Source organism: Ipomoea nil, unplaced genomic scaffold (assembly GCF_001879475.1).
Source record: "Ipomoea nil cultivar Tokyo-kokei standard unplaced genomic scaffold, Asagao_1.1 scaffold0480, whole genome shotgun sequence".
Lineage (NCBI taxonomy): Eukaryota > Viridiplantae > Streptophyta > Magnoliopsida > Solanales > Convolvulaceae > Ipomoea > Ipomoea nil.
This window is the reverse complement of record NW_017616908.1, coordinates 134620-150573: the sequence shown is the minus strand read 5'-3', so window position 1 is coordinate 150573 and position 15954 is coordinate 134620.

The following is a 15954-nucleotide window of genomic DNA, read 5'->3' as shown; positions in this document are numbered from 1 at the left end:
TCTGTTCTAGTCCCCTAAGTTCATTAATAAGAAATAATGTCTCTATGACTCATGTCTATATTTATCAATGCACGTCTGGAACTTTATTTGTTTCGTATCCTTTCTTTTCAAGAAAACGAATCGTTTCTGATTCAGCTTATGACGTGATATCGATATTAGATCTAAGCAGAATGGGTCAGGAATAATCCAGAAAGAAGCCATCCTTGTCTCGAAAAACAATAATTATTCTCTCTCTTCAGTCGATGACGCCTTGAATGCTACTAAGATTCGAGTCTCAGTGACCTGCCATTCCGATATGTCTCGTCTTGAAAGCATCACAACCCGTGACCTTCGTTCGTCTATATAAAGGACTTGCTTCAACAAGGTTTCAAACCCATCTAAGTCTCCAAGAAAATGGAAAAAGGGAAGAATATTGTGTACTCAATGGTGTCCAGCACTAGGGATGGTGCGAAACGTGAACGAGAGAAGCTAAAAAAAATCAGATATGCTCATGATAATCTATGTCATGGAGAAAGTTCGAAAGATCGAATGGGTCCTCTCATTGCTGATAACCTATGTCCTACTACGAATGAAGCCCCACCTCCAATCACTCCATTTAAGGCTCTGTCAACCAAGAATCGCATTGAGACCTACATCAACAATCCCCTGAACGATATGGATTACGTGATGTGGCTTCGAGATCTCCCTTGTAGTGATCCCAGCAGTGAAGAAGAAGAACCCAATGATGAATCATACTCTATTCAGATTGAATTCAGATTGAACTACTTAATTACCTTTGAACTCTTTCGCAAAGATTTCATCGAGCAGAGATCTCTTGAGCTGAAGAAAGGAAAGATCAAGTAAGAAGGAATGATCTGGGATCATCTATCGCTCTACGAAAATGTTGTGTTATGATATGTATTGAGAGGATATGTATGTTCTATGTTTCGTGTGCCTAATAAAATCATCTCCAAGTTTCGTGTTCCTAGATAATGTTATCTCTAAAACATCTCTGAAACATCTTACACATGAAAGAACGACAATCGACTTCATGAAACTTTATTTGTTTCGTGGAGGATCATGAATCTACATTTATTGATTAAGTCAAGACATCATCTCTCGTAGATTAGACGTGTGACACCCCGAAATCCAAATTCAACTAAGGGATTAATTGAGTAATTAATCCTATTTCCATTAGTGAATTCATTCCTAAAATCCTGAAAATTCAATACTTGGGGACTAGTAATTGACTAGTCAACCCCAAAGTCAAAGTTGTACCTTGTGCTTTGTAAGGAGTTCCCTTGTCCCTTACACTTCCTAATGTTAGTAAGGGCATTCTTGACCTTTCACATGGTGTTAGTATTGTAACCTAACCTAGTAGACCATCTTCATTCTATCCCTTACACTTTCAAAAAACCTAGCTCTACCTTCTCTCTAAAAGGTGAGTAGCTTTTCCTCCAAGCCAAGTTGGGACCTTGCCAAGACTTCAAGAGTTGCTTCCAAGATTCAACCTTTCTTATGTTTGGGGATCTAGGAGGGTAAGATCTAAGTTTATCTTGTGTTTTTGGTTTCATCTTAGGTGTCTTTTCTTAAAGGTAGGATCTTTATGATCTTTTGGTTTGTTCTTGAAGTGGGTTTGGAAGGTGAGCCTTGAGAAGAGCTTGTTAAGGTGTAAAGTGAAGTCTTTTAGTCTACAAGAGGTAACCCATGCTCTACAAAATCTATTTTTCTTACCTATATGTGATTTCTTGGATTCTACATGTGTTTTTGCTATGAAATGTGAGTGTTGATGCATGATCTTGTGAAAATGCATATCTAGAGCTTGTGTTTAGGGTTCATTTGTGCCATTGCTTGGCATTTCCTTTGATTCAAGTCATTTTGTTGTATTGGGTGAGATTTGGCATGTTTTGGACTTGAATTTGAGTTGGAGATGAAAAATCCGCGAAGTGGTGTTTTGTGGTACAAGACATGTACCCGCGGGCGGAACGGCGGGCAGCGCATCACCCGTCGCCCTACCCGCGGGTACGGGCCTTGTGGGAATGTGTTCCCGTGGGCGAAACCACGGGTGGGCCACTACCCGTGGGTCCACCCGCGGGTACACAAGCGGAGTTGTTTGGGGGATTCGTTCCCCGTGATTCTTTTGACTCGGTATTTGGTCTTTGGACTTCCCGATGTTCTTTTGTGGAACTATTTAAGTGTCTTCTTGATGTTTCGTATGTCTAGAAGTATATGGTAGGTATCCATGTAGGACTTTGGTGTCTTGAATCGTGCTAAGTGTTCAACATTGTGTTTCGTTGAACCGTGATTTGTCTTGTGTGTTCATCGGAACTACCTTTGGTTTATCCGTTTGATAAGCATGCTAGTTTGGTGTCTAAATGCTAGCGTGTGTGTTGTTTGTACCTTCCGATGGGTTGATGATAACTTGTGTTATTCATCATTGTTGTTGTTGGGCTGTGACCCATTCCTTGATTGAGTATGGTTTCATATCTTCGTTGTGATCCGTTGATTGATTCCTGTTGTGGTGTGATGTGTGTGTGGCTTTACCTGGATTGCACGATTAGTGGTATGGGACACTAGTCACCAAGGTATCGCGTATGGAGTTGTGGCCTGAGTGACGGGTCTACATAATTCTTGGGTGGCATGTGTTGTCGTGTGTGTGTACGGTACCTTGTGTACTATGAAATTGGTGGTCTCGTTGGTGGTCGTTGGTGGGGGACGACGGTCCCAGGAGGGAAAAGGTTGGACTAAGAAGTACAGGGGTCCTGGAGGTAATGATTGGAAAGAAGATACAAGGTGACTAAGAAGTACAGGGGTCCTGGAGGTAATGGTTGGAAAGAAGATACAAGGTTGGGGGTAGCCATAAGGTTGGAACCGGGCATAAGGAAGGCATATCAACTCGTGATGGGTGATGTCACGAGGGCTCGTGTAGCCGTTGTGGTGAGTTCTTCTTTTGTGACGTGTGTAGTCACAAACGCATGTGTTGCCTTGGCATGTGTTGTCATTGGGTGAGTCTTATTCCTTTGCGTTGTGCTTGTCGGGTTTTGATCTATTGAGTGATGATAGATCATGCCTTGACTCCTTTTGTGAGTCATGTTGTTCTTTGTGGTCTTGGGATGTGTTCCCGTGTTATTGTTTAGAGTGTTGAGTCTTGTGTTGACTATTGCTCTTGGTTTTGTACTTATATACTTATGTATTCCGTTTCGAAAATGGTTTTATAACTTATATCTATCTATGTATGATATTTCACATGTATTGGTGGGTTACCAGCATTATTCGCTGACCGGGCGTCGTCCCATGTTTTATTGTGTTCTTTCAGGTGATGTCTAGGCGAGTGCGCAGTCTAGTGCCTGTTAGCGTAGCTCTCCCGTTGGTTTATGGCCTGTGCACCTATCTAGTTGTAGATCTTTGGTGACTTTTGGATAGTTGTAAACAATGCAGATTTTGTCGTAGCGTTCATCTTTGTTGGTGAACGTGGCATAACACCCCATGACTTGGATTTATATTTATCCAGTTATCTTTTAGTCTTCCGCCGTGTTCGTTGTGTAGTTTTGTTATCTGCATGTTTTAAGGTTTTTAATTAGCCTGTTTTAGGGGGTGTTACAAAACGGTTATTTGAAAAGTCCTAATCCCAACCGTTTGATGATGTTAGTGGAGAAAATCGTGTGGCCGAGAAAACCGATCCACTAACCCATGATCACGCATGATCGTGTCAGATGAAAGGACTGGAATTTAATGCCCATATCACGTACTCAAGTGCATTTCTCTCTCTTCATTTAATTCGGAATGATAACTTTTGATCTGATATTTACCTTATCAGATGATCTTCACAGAAGCGTTGCCTTATTAGTCAGAGTTGGCCCAAGTCTAAACTAAGCCTTACCCATACCTTTTCAATTCAAATTCCGGCTCATCGATCAACCCGATCCTAAGAAACCGGGTATCCACTATTTAACCTAAACACTTATACCCATAAAACTTTTCTTCTCCACTACGTTTCTTAGCCATCTCCTCATTTTTCACCAAAAATCTCTGCATTTTTCTCTCTACCGGCACCAATGGCGAAGAAATCCAGAACCAAAGCCTCCTCAAAAGAGATTGAGACTTCACCCACTGAACAGCTACCATCGTTCCCTACCTCCGACGAGTCATTCATCAAGTCGAGGGGGCATTATATCGCCTGTAGCTACATGTGGGATGCACATGGTTTTCTTCAACACGTTCTGGACAAAAAGTTTGGAGAAAAGGTTATCAATTTGCTCAAGGATAGCGGCTTATACAGTTTTGTCCCTCATGTCTACACTTTCTTCTTCGCATTTGAAGTTACTCAGTTCTATCTGAACGCGAAGGTGTCCTCAGACGCATCAGTCATTACATCTGAGGTGAATGGAACGACCATCTCCTTGACCAGTGAAGACAACAAGAAGGCATTTGGTTTTCCTGACAGAGATGAGTCTTACCACTCTAATCTCTCGCAATATTTCTTCGATCAACATGCTTTCTGCAACATTAAAAATGCTCAAAGCAGATCAGATGTCAAGTGGCCTGTGAAAAAGAAGTAGTTCAAGTAAGATTAAGAATTCATTGTGGATATTTTCAACAAGATCGTAGATCACAAAACATCTGGGACGGATGATGTTACACAGCAGAAGTTGAAGATGATTCATGCGTTTCTAAATGGTTACAAGTTTGATTGGTCGAAAGTTGTTTTCGACCATCTGCGAATCCATATCACAACAGGCAAAACGTTATATGGGGACATTTGGAGAAAGGTTGGTTTCAGCTTCATGATTGGCCATTTGCTGAATTATAAGAAAGTTCTTTTAAGAGAAGGGACACAGCCTGGTCCGAAAGTTTGCCACATGAAATCTAAGCCACCAGGGTATGACAAACAACGAGCCCTAGAGTTGGGTTTGCCAATTCCAATATCCAAATTCGAAAGGAAAACGAAAAGGAAGAACAATTCCGATGCTGATCAACCAACACCGAAACGACAGAAACGAGCACGAAAGGTTATGCAACCATCAGCTGAACTTGTCTCGACACCGTCTCCAACACATCTCGAAAGTACAAAAGTTTTGGCAGACGAGCCTATGAAGCAAACTGCTACAATGGAAAGGGAAGTCTCGCATACATCTGAGCAAGTTCATCAGATAAGCAGTTCCTCCTCTAAACGAACATAGATAGAAGACTCATTTGATGGCGGAAGTTCAGAAGTAAATCGCGCTGCAAAAGCCAAGGCACGTTTTAGACCAATAGCTGAGAAAGCACAGGAAGTCATGCTTAGGCTAGCTCCACCTCTTACTTCAACCCTTTCAAAGCTAAGGAGAAAATCAGCTACTCCCCCGCCTACTGCTTAGGGGGGAGGAAAAAGTCGAAAGTTTATCTAAAGCTCAACAAATCGCACAAGCTCTTGCCATTGAGCATGCAACACCCCGATTTTTCAACATTTTTAAAACTTAATTTCAAAGGTAAACATCTAATCATCAAGATCAACAACAGCGGAAACTTAATTAAAATCGGAGAGATGTTATGCCACACCCATAAACCATGGGTGCACAGGCTAGTCAACAACAATCCAACAAAACAATATCAATTATACGACACACATTGTAACACACCGAAATTTTAAAACTTTTCAATCTTATAATATGAAAGCAATTCTATTAAATAAATCCCAAAAGGAACACTCTAAACATAAGGGTCGGGTGTGTTATGCCACATCTGAGCTGGAGAGCTCAGATGCACAGGCTATTCTAACTAACTATCCTCAAATATTGTCATTACATCATCAAGGCACACAGGCCGAGAGGAAAGACTAACTATCTAAGGCGAGATCCTCTAGCGTGCTCCGGTAGCTAATCATCTGTGCCTGAAAGCCAAATATATCTGTTCAGCGAATGATGTTGGTAACCCACTCCAACGCGTTAAAATACAATATAGGTATATAGATATATATATATATATATATATATATATATATATATATATATATATATATATATATATATATATATATATATATATATATATATATATATATATATACACACACACACACACATATAGATATAGGAAAACCATTTTGAAGCAGGAAGATATATACTTAGGAAACTCTAGTTTTTAAACCAGGATTAGACTCGACAGATAGGGATACGCACATTCAACAATGATAATCAATTATATAGAGACAACATCATGTATATATGTATCTAAGGTCACAGTTTACTTTCATGTCATTCACATCATCATTCAATCAATATCTTTGTCACACAAGCATACTTTGGTGGCACCACGGGACCAATCCCCTGCCCATACATGAGGGTTAGTGCATATAGCGCTAACACGGCCCCGCAGACCCTGCCTCATACCGCAGCAGGAAGGAATTGACCGCAGCCAATTTGTATAGACCATCGATGGATTCAATGGCGGACCACAGCCCTACACACCGCTGATGCGTTTAGTTGGTGGACTGTGATCCTCTTTGGGGACTGCGACCCTACACAACGCTAACGAGCTCAGTCGGTGGATCGTAGCCGATCATAGCCCTACACACCGCTGATGAGCTCAGTCGGTGGACTATGACCTTCTTTTGGGGACTACGATCCTACACACCGCTGGCACATTCATTCGGTGGATCGCAGCCGACCATAGCCCTACACACCGCTAACGAGCTCAGTCGGTGGACTATGGCCTTCCTCGTGGCTTGTAGCCCTACACACTGCTGACGCGTTCAGTCGGTGGACTATAGCACACGAGGCCCACTTGGTGAACTACAGCCCTACACACCGCTGATGAGCTCAGTCTGTGGACTGCAGCCTGTGAGAACCAACTTGACCGCAGCCAAGAGTCATGCACATATATCACGTAGCAAGCACATGCAATTCACATTAACACATTGGGGAAGGGGAGAAAACGTATAAAGAAACCTATGTGTGGTCATCCACGTACTAGGAAATATCTTAAGCGTTCATGCATCTTTCACCTAGGCCAACGGGGTACCAATTCAACTAGCATGCAATAATCAAGACTCTTTTATCCTATGAATGGTACCCGAAACATCAAACTAGACTTAGGCACGATGAACGGAGTCCGTCGGGACAACACGGGGGTCGGGGAACATCAAACGGGGTAGCCAACATCCCAAGGTGGGAAAAATCCAGCGGGTGGCCGGCGGATGGAGGACCACCCGCCGGCTGCCCGCCGACGGCGAATCTCCGGGCAGCGGGTGCCCGGCGGGCAGTCGTCTGCCCGCGGCCGGCGAGGCCAATTCGGGCAGCGGGTAGGTGGCGGGTCCCCCTACCCCCACCTACCCCCCACTGACTCTGTTTCACAAGATAGGCCCCGGGATCCTTTGCGGAACCCGAAACCAAGTTTAGACACTTTTAAACACAAATGACGACACCACGTAGTCAAATAATGGATCAAAACCAAGAATCATAATGAATACATCCTAACATGACTTCTAAACATAATTAACACCCGAACATGCAAAATCCCTCCCAAATATATATACACCAAGAACATCACAATATAAAATTCCCAATTTAACCTAGGGCTCTAATCCCATAAATCTTCAAGATCGTAGTTTATCTTTAATATCAAGAAACATCAAGATTTGTCAAGAACATCACACAATCATCAAGATCCTCTTATCATCATCAAGATCATCAAGATCACACATAAAATCATCTCATCAATCATCAAGATCATATCATAATTACAATAAAAGATTTTATCAAGACGCAAGCATATAGAAGGAGCTAAAGAAGAAGATTATAGCAAGGAAAATAGGTTTTGTTGAGACATGGGCTACCTCTTAGACTTAATTAGATTCCTTGGCTATTAAGGCTCTTCTCTAAGATTTCCTTTTCTTGATTTCTCTTACGGGGAATTCTTGGGAGTTCTTGTGTGGTGATATCTATTGTGGTGTGCATTCTAGGTGCCTCCTATGTCCCTGTTTATATACCTAAAAGTCCTACTTAGGGTGAATGGTATGAGCTTGCTAATTCTATTTCTTATAGGACTAAGGGGTTGGTTTTAGGGATAAGGGTCCATGGACTATGGTGGAACCTTCTTAGTTAATTAATGGATTTTAATTTTCTTTTTAGGGTAAGTAATTAAATAATTAGTTTGGGTTAGGGGTCGTAACACGGGTTGTTACACTACATCACACAAAGAATTATTATTTGCAATAGCAATTTGAGACTAGACTGCGAACAACAACAAGGTGCTACTGTTTGCAATCCCAAGTTGTTGTTGCGAACAGTAGTTCGCTATTCGTAGTAACCTGCTGTTAAAAATATGTATAATACGAATATAAACATAAAAAGAATAAAATTAAAAATATATAAGTATTTATATGAATATTATTAAACATATACTAAAATTTGACGATGAAAAATTTGTTTTGTTCATGTATTTAGAGAGAATTAGAGAAAGTTAGGGATAAAAAATTCATAGAAAAAAATAAAAATCAATATAAACAAGCAATAATGAAGTAAAAATTATATTATTTCGAATTTTTAGATGAAGATTGTAAAGTTTAGGAGAGAGAGAAAAATTGGTAGAGTTTAGGTATGAGGAAAATATAGGATAATGAAGAAAAAAAATAATTTTATTGAATTTAGAGAGGTTTATGAAGTTTAGATATGAAAAAAAAAAATAGAGTTTAAATAGAGAGAGAAAACACTCAAAGTTCTTAGAAAGAAAATTTTGAAATCTTAGGATTGATGGTTGGATTTAAACTTAAACACTTTTAAAATTCTTAATTGAATACCACACGACTTTTAAAAACTCTTCAAAAATCGTGATTAAATACAAGCTGACTTTTAAAGACCCCCTTAGTATATTGCTACCATTTGTACAGTTAATAGATGCATACGGTAAGAAATATGCCTTCTACCTTAAGACATTTTATACAAATTAAAGGAGTCCGATTACTTTAAAATTAAGATTAAAGGCACAAGTACAAAACTTCTAATTTGCGACCCTTATACAAAAAGTCACCAATATATATATATATATATATATATATATATATATATATATATATATATATTTTTAAAGGGTATCCGTGACTCTTTCTAGATACCTTTAAATAAATAAATAAATAAACAAATAAATAAAAACCGCATTAAAAAAGGGTCGTGAATAATATGTATTTTTTCAATTAATTAATTAAGTTTAACACCTCCTTTTAATAAAAAAAAAATAAAAATTCATGTACAGAATTGTGCAAAACCAACACAATAAGCTATACAATACTCTTCACAATAACACAGAAATATACTCTAAACTTCACAATTATCATCACAATCTCATACATGTATAGCAATACCTAACATATGAGTAAATTAATACTAATCATGTTAAATGAGTAATAAATACTTCAATTCGTATCATGTAGGAAATACTAATCCAACAATTGTTTGCACATGAAGTTCAACAAGAATGCCAAAAATGGGTTCTTCTGCCAGAAAAAAAAAAAATCAAATTTTCTGCGGCATTGTTTTCTCAAACCTTTAGCTTCAAATAAACTAAAGGGAATGCTTCAACCCCTTGCAAAGTTACATATACCAGTAGTGTAATGGACAACCTTACTAATATATAAAAATGAAATATTCTCAAATTAATGAAGTTAAATCCTGTGAATTGAAGCACTCATTTTGCCCAATCATATCACACCACGCTTGTCAACTACTCCAAAGAAAACACATTGTCCATAGTCCCGTACATTCTAACATCTTTTGAAAATTCCTCAACTCCACCCAAATCAAATTGTCTCCAAACCTCACTGTTCAAATTACAAATCAAAATGGAAAGCCGTTCACTATTCATAAATAACAACACAATCTCCCCATCATGATTTGTAGTATGACGCAGGAATGTGCTCCTAACTCCCTCTTCTAATGGAATGGTCATAGTAATGTTCTCCCAGCATTCCTTAGATTTCTCCCAAGTCCAAACATCCATGTAGAATTGGCAGCCTATTGGGCGAACACGAACCATAGCCAGACAACCTCCATCAACTCGTAGAAATGCAAAATTTCGGTTAAGAAATTGATATTTTTCCCAATTAAGCTGAAGATAAAAATACATAATATTCCCATAATGATGCTAGTTCAGTTGGGAATGGTATCAAAAAATAAGTCTCAGACCCAACTTCAAATGCTACTATGTGGAAGCTAGGACAATCAACTTTAGTGAGCCAATTATAGAAATGAATAACGCTGTCAATGTAGACACTAGTATCATATCATAGCAGAAGTTAAACACTAGTATCTTAGTGTTTACTAGCGATTTAGCGGGGAGCTTGGAGAGGATTCCGACGAGAATATCTTGGGGAAGAAGAAGAGGTTGCGTCTTTTCCGATGCGCCGCCCATCATATCCTACGAGCTGATCGAAGGTTTGCAGGAGTTTTAGGGATTTTCAAGAATGAGTTGAGTTGTATTTAAGGTAAAATTGTATTCTCCCTCTCCTTCTGATTGCGAATTTTATGCAACTAACCATTGTTGGACTCTAAATTTAAGATTTCATAATTAAATGAGGGATTAGAGTAAAAATAAATTAATTCTATATATACTAGTATTTTCCCCTGTGCGTTGCACGGAATGAATTTGTTAAAATATTTTAATAATATTTGAATCGATATATAATTATATAAATTATTACATCGAATATTATATAATGCAATTGAAGAATTGAGTTGGATCGATTGTATTTTTATGATGTTATCATTACTTGAATTTGATCAAATAATTGTACAATTAATAGTCAATGTGTAGATGTACGCATTCGTAGTCAATGTGTAGATGTACGCATCCGGTGCTAAAACTTTAGAGTCAGTGTTCAATGAATTATATATGGGGATCATATTTAATTTTGAGTAAATTATTAATATTCATTACATTTTCCAATTGTTCTAATTTGTTTCCATCTTTAAGCAAAATCTTCCTTACACATTCTATACATAATTACACATCTTTATATATACCCATTGTAATGAGGTCCCACGATTTTGGATAAAGATGTGCTACAAAATCAGTCATAATTAATTTCTTTTGAATCATTCATATGTATTGCAAGAACATTTCCATTTTTAATTACACAATTTTTCTTATAAATTGTGGATACTAAACGATTCTATTCATTTTTCCATTTATAAGTATATATCTTTACATAACTATATTTCCAGTAACATATATATACAGATTTTTTAAATATTACAAGTAACTTTACATTTTATAAAATATATAACCGAGATTAATATTTTTTCCATCCCGGCTAAACCTTATTTTTTGTTGACATACTGGCTAAACCCTATAATTACACAATCCTTATATTATTAGTATAAAATAACATTTGGTGTAAAAATTATTAATTTCCATCTCGATTAATATTCATTCCATTTTGGCTAAACCTTATATTTCCATCTCGTATTTGCAAAACCTTTTCCATATGTAATAACAAAATTTTCCCTATAAATTGTGGATACTAAACGATTCTATTCCATTTTCCATTTTTAAATATATATCTTTACATAATCATATTTCAGCAACATATATATACAATATTTTTTTTTTTTTTTGTATATTTCCAGTAACTTTGTTGGCCCCGGTAGGGTCAAAAGAGAGTCTAGAGGGTGGGGGGGGGGGGGGGTGAATAGACTCTAATCGATTTTTCAATGTTGGTCCTTTCGGAGTGATGCACAGCGGAATTAAGGTTTCGTCATAGATATGCTTTGCACACTTTCGTTAGAAACTTTTAGCGTTTGGTCGATGTGATATGCAATGCACAAAAGCAAGAAAGCAGTAAATAAAGAGATATGGAGAGAGAGAGAGATTTTATAGTGGTTCGGCTGTTAACGAAGCCTAATCCTCTCTTCTTTCACTACTCGTGAAAGGGTTTGCACACTACTACAGAATTCACATACAACGTCGGGTCTTTAACGTCGGCTATATAAATAGCCGACGTTAAAAACATTTAAAATTTTTTTTTATAATTAAGTTTATAACGTCGGCTATTTATTAATAGCCGACGTTATAAATAAAACATAAAAATATAAAAGAAATACGTAACCTACGACGTCGGCTATATTAATAGCCGACGTTGTAAGTTGTTTATTACTTTTTAAAAAAAATTATTTATATATAACGTCGGCTATTTCCCTTTAGCCGACGTTATAAAGAAAAAAAAAAGAAATAAATATAATAAGACGTCGGCTGACTATATAGCCGACGTCGTATTCTTTTTAATTTTTTTTTCTAATTTTTTTTTCTTTATAACGTCGGCTAACTAAAGTAGCCGACGTTATAAAGGTTATTAAATAAAGCCAAGACAGATCAGACGACCCGACTCAGACCACCGCATCGCATCTCCTCCATTTCCTCCGATCCATCTCCTCCCCTCTCATCCATCTCCTCCATCTCTTCTTCCCACCGCCTCCCCCGCCGTTGCAACCCGCCGACGTCGTCCCCGACGCACACTCCTTCCCCGCCGACGTCGTCCCTGACACACACTCCTTCCCCGCCGACGTCGTCCCCGCGCCGCCGCTGCAACTTCATTCCCCCGCCGCCGCCGCTGCAACTTCAACCCCGCCGCCGTCGCTTCACCCTCTCCTCCCCGCGGCCGCACCGTCTCAGATCGGCCGCTTCCCTCCGCCGCTACGCCATCGACGGACACTGCCGGTACGTTATATATATATATATATATATATATATATATATATATATATATATATATATATATATATATATATATATATATATATATATATATATATATATATATATATATATATATATATATTTTAATTATCATTAATTAATTTCGAATTTTATTAAATTGATTTGCAATTTAGGGTTTGTTTGTATATATTTGTAAATTTTATTGATTAATTTCGAATTTTAGTCAATTTATTTGCATTTTAGGGTTTATTTGTATATATTTGTAATTTTTATTGATTAATTTTGAATTTTAGTCAATTTATTTACATTTTAGAGTTTGTTTGTATATATTTGTAATTATTATTGATTAATTTCGATTTTTAGTCCATTTATTTGCATTTTAGTGTTTGTTTGTATATATTTGGTAATTGGTATATTCTAGATTGTTTTGTAATCGGTAATTATTTGTATATAATTTGTAATTGTAATTGGTAATTTGTTATTGGTATAACTCTACAAAATTCTCTAACTTAATAACGAAAAAATTAATTAAGTATTTAATAATAATTTTTTAAAATTATATAATATAGGATTAACAACTCTAGAATTAACGAATATTGAGGTTAGTTGAAAATTTAGAAGATATGAATTGATGGATTAATTTGTTGTTGGACTTCATTTAATGAATTGGTGGGAAGAGGCAGAAAAGACACACCTAGGAGAAGAGCTCTCTGATGTTTTGCTGTACCTAGTGAGGCTGTCTGATGTGTGTGGCATTGATCTTGGCAAAGCTGCACTTAGAAAAGTTGAGCTTAATGCCTAGTCTTTAGCGGTACCTAGCTTAATGTCATTAGCTGCATCAACATTGAGTAATGAAAGGTTATATATCTTTGTTCGATTTGTAAGAAATTAAAATGAGATTACAGTAGCTATTATGTAATGTGCAACTGTTAACAATGGCTTATAAAATTATTTTTGTCAAATTTGTAAGTAATAAGTTTAGTTAGCTGTCAACTACCATGTAGTGTGATGACATCTCAGTTACCATTCCAAATTTATAAGCTTTGCTATTTATACTAACGTTGCTCCAGAATATCAAGAACCACCAAAAGAAAAATAAAAAATAAAAAATCCCATTAGAACCAATGTGACATCTAACCTACTAAGTTGTGATGATATTTCTGTAGGAACCGTTGGTAGAAAACAAATAATAATCAAATAAAAATTGACTATTATTTTCTGGAAAGAAGGGAAGAAAATTTTGAAGAAAATTGGCTAGTGTTTGGTGTTGGGTTTTTTGCAAGAGTCAAGTGTGCACTCTTTCCTTAAAACCTTATTTGCCACATCCCGTAGATGCTAGGAGCGTTGTGGCCTAGGCTTCCCAGGATAAAACTTGCTATGATCCAATGTTTGAGCATTCAAACAAAGGATCCGGCGAGCAAGACAATGGCTATGAACACAGTATGGCTTAAAGAAAGAGTAGAAGCAGAGAGGTTTTGAGGCTAAAAGATGAACTTTCGTGTTCTATATTTTCTGTGTGTAAAACTCTACTGCCTCTACCCTCTCTTATATAGGGTTGAAGGAGCCAATAGCCTTTATTATGGCAATTAAAAATGACATTAAAGCTGCCTTCCAACAGCTATAACAGCAGGCCACTACCTGGGAATTGAATTCAGAATTCAAAATTGGAATTAATAGACAATTAATTCCATAACAGATGAATTCAATCCCCTCAACAGTCAGAACTTTCGGGTTCCTGACCGTTAGCGTACAGGGTTCGGTCTCAACTTTCGACCTCATCCAGTTTCGGCCCTTGCACCTTTCGTGGACTCTGTTGCACGAGAGTTGTGCTCTCGGTGCACCACAACCTCTCGTGCTCTCTTGTAGCACGAGAGTAGGTAGCTGTTGCACAAGAGTTGTGCTCTCGGCGCACCACAACCTCTCGTGCTCTCTTGTAGCACGAGAGTAGGTGTGCGGACGACATTCATGCCCCCAGGTGCCGGCGCACACGAGCTCGGGCTTGAATCAAGCCTTTTTCAATCTCTGCTAGTTGGAATTTGATTTGCACCCCCCCCCCCCCGCGCGCGAGAGAGCCTCTATGCTATACAATTCTACAAGCTTCAAAAGAGCTCTTGTATATAAGGGGGGAAAATCTTCATTCCAAAGCAATGTGGTATAAAAGCTCACTTTTTCCCTTCATTTTCCAACTCAAATGGGTCTTCTTTGAGAATCAATATCTCATTCACCCATTATCCGTTTTGAGCGTACAATATATCGATCTCTTCGTCTCACTACGAAGAATCCGAATCCACTTTGACCCGACCCAAATCGGAAGTGGACCCCACTGATAATTGTACCACAAAATAGCCACTTAACATGCCATTTTATGCCATTTTAAGCTATTTTTTCCAACAATCCCCCACATGAATGAAAAATTGATTTTCGGGGTATTTTGAAATCGGAAACAACTGTGTTCAAACGGTCGATCCCTGCATAGGATAGGTAGGGAGTCACTATACCCTTTGAACCTTCCCTCGTGAAGATATGTTTACTCTACTAGCTGTACGGTAGAACGCGATTTCTTTGAACCGACTGCCGTTTCTGTAGACGATGACATATCTCACACAGGAATCTCCCAACCATGCTCTTGCTCTCATGAGTGTGCCCGTTTTGGTCGTGGGTCACCGTTCCTGGTTCTGCGAGAGTTTCTAAAGAATTGTGCCCAACAATTCTCCTTTGAAGCGACCCTCACTTCTCTCTAACATAGGTGATTCTTTCTCGAGTATCCCGCATACTCAAGAATCATTAAAGCATTAATATGCTAGCCTCTTGCGGGAGTCACTGTTCTAACGAGGAGTGGAAGGGAGTCCGAGACCCCCACAGTGATGCGCTCCGTTCCATAATTTAGTTGTCCCATTGAACCTAGGTGCCAGCTAGGTTGGGTATCCACTATAGAACTTTTTAGTCCAAGGGCAGTAGACCCATTCCTCGTGTCAACTTCTCCACAACTTCTCTTCCTAACCCTTTGGTCAGCGGATCCGCTATATTGTCTTTTGACTTTACGTAGTCAATCGAGACAACACCAGTTGTGAGCAGTTGTCTAATGGTATTATGTCTACGACGCACATGTCTAGACTTACCATTATACATATGACTCTGTACTCTCCCAATTGTGGCTTGATTATCGCAATGCACACATATTGGAGGTACCGGTCTTTCCCAATTAGGAATATCCTCTATAAAATGGCGTAGCCATTTAGCCTCTTCACAACCTTTGTCCAAGGTTATCAGCTCAGATTCCATCATGGA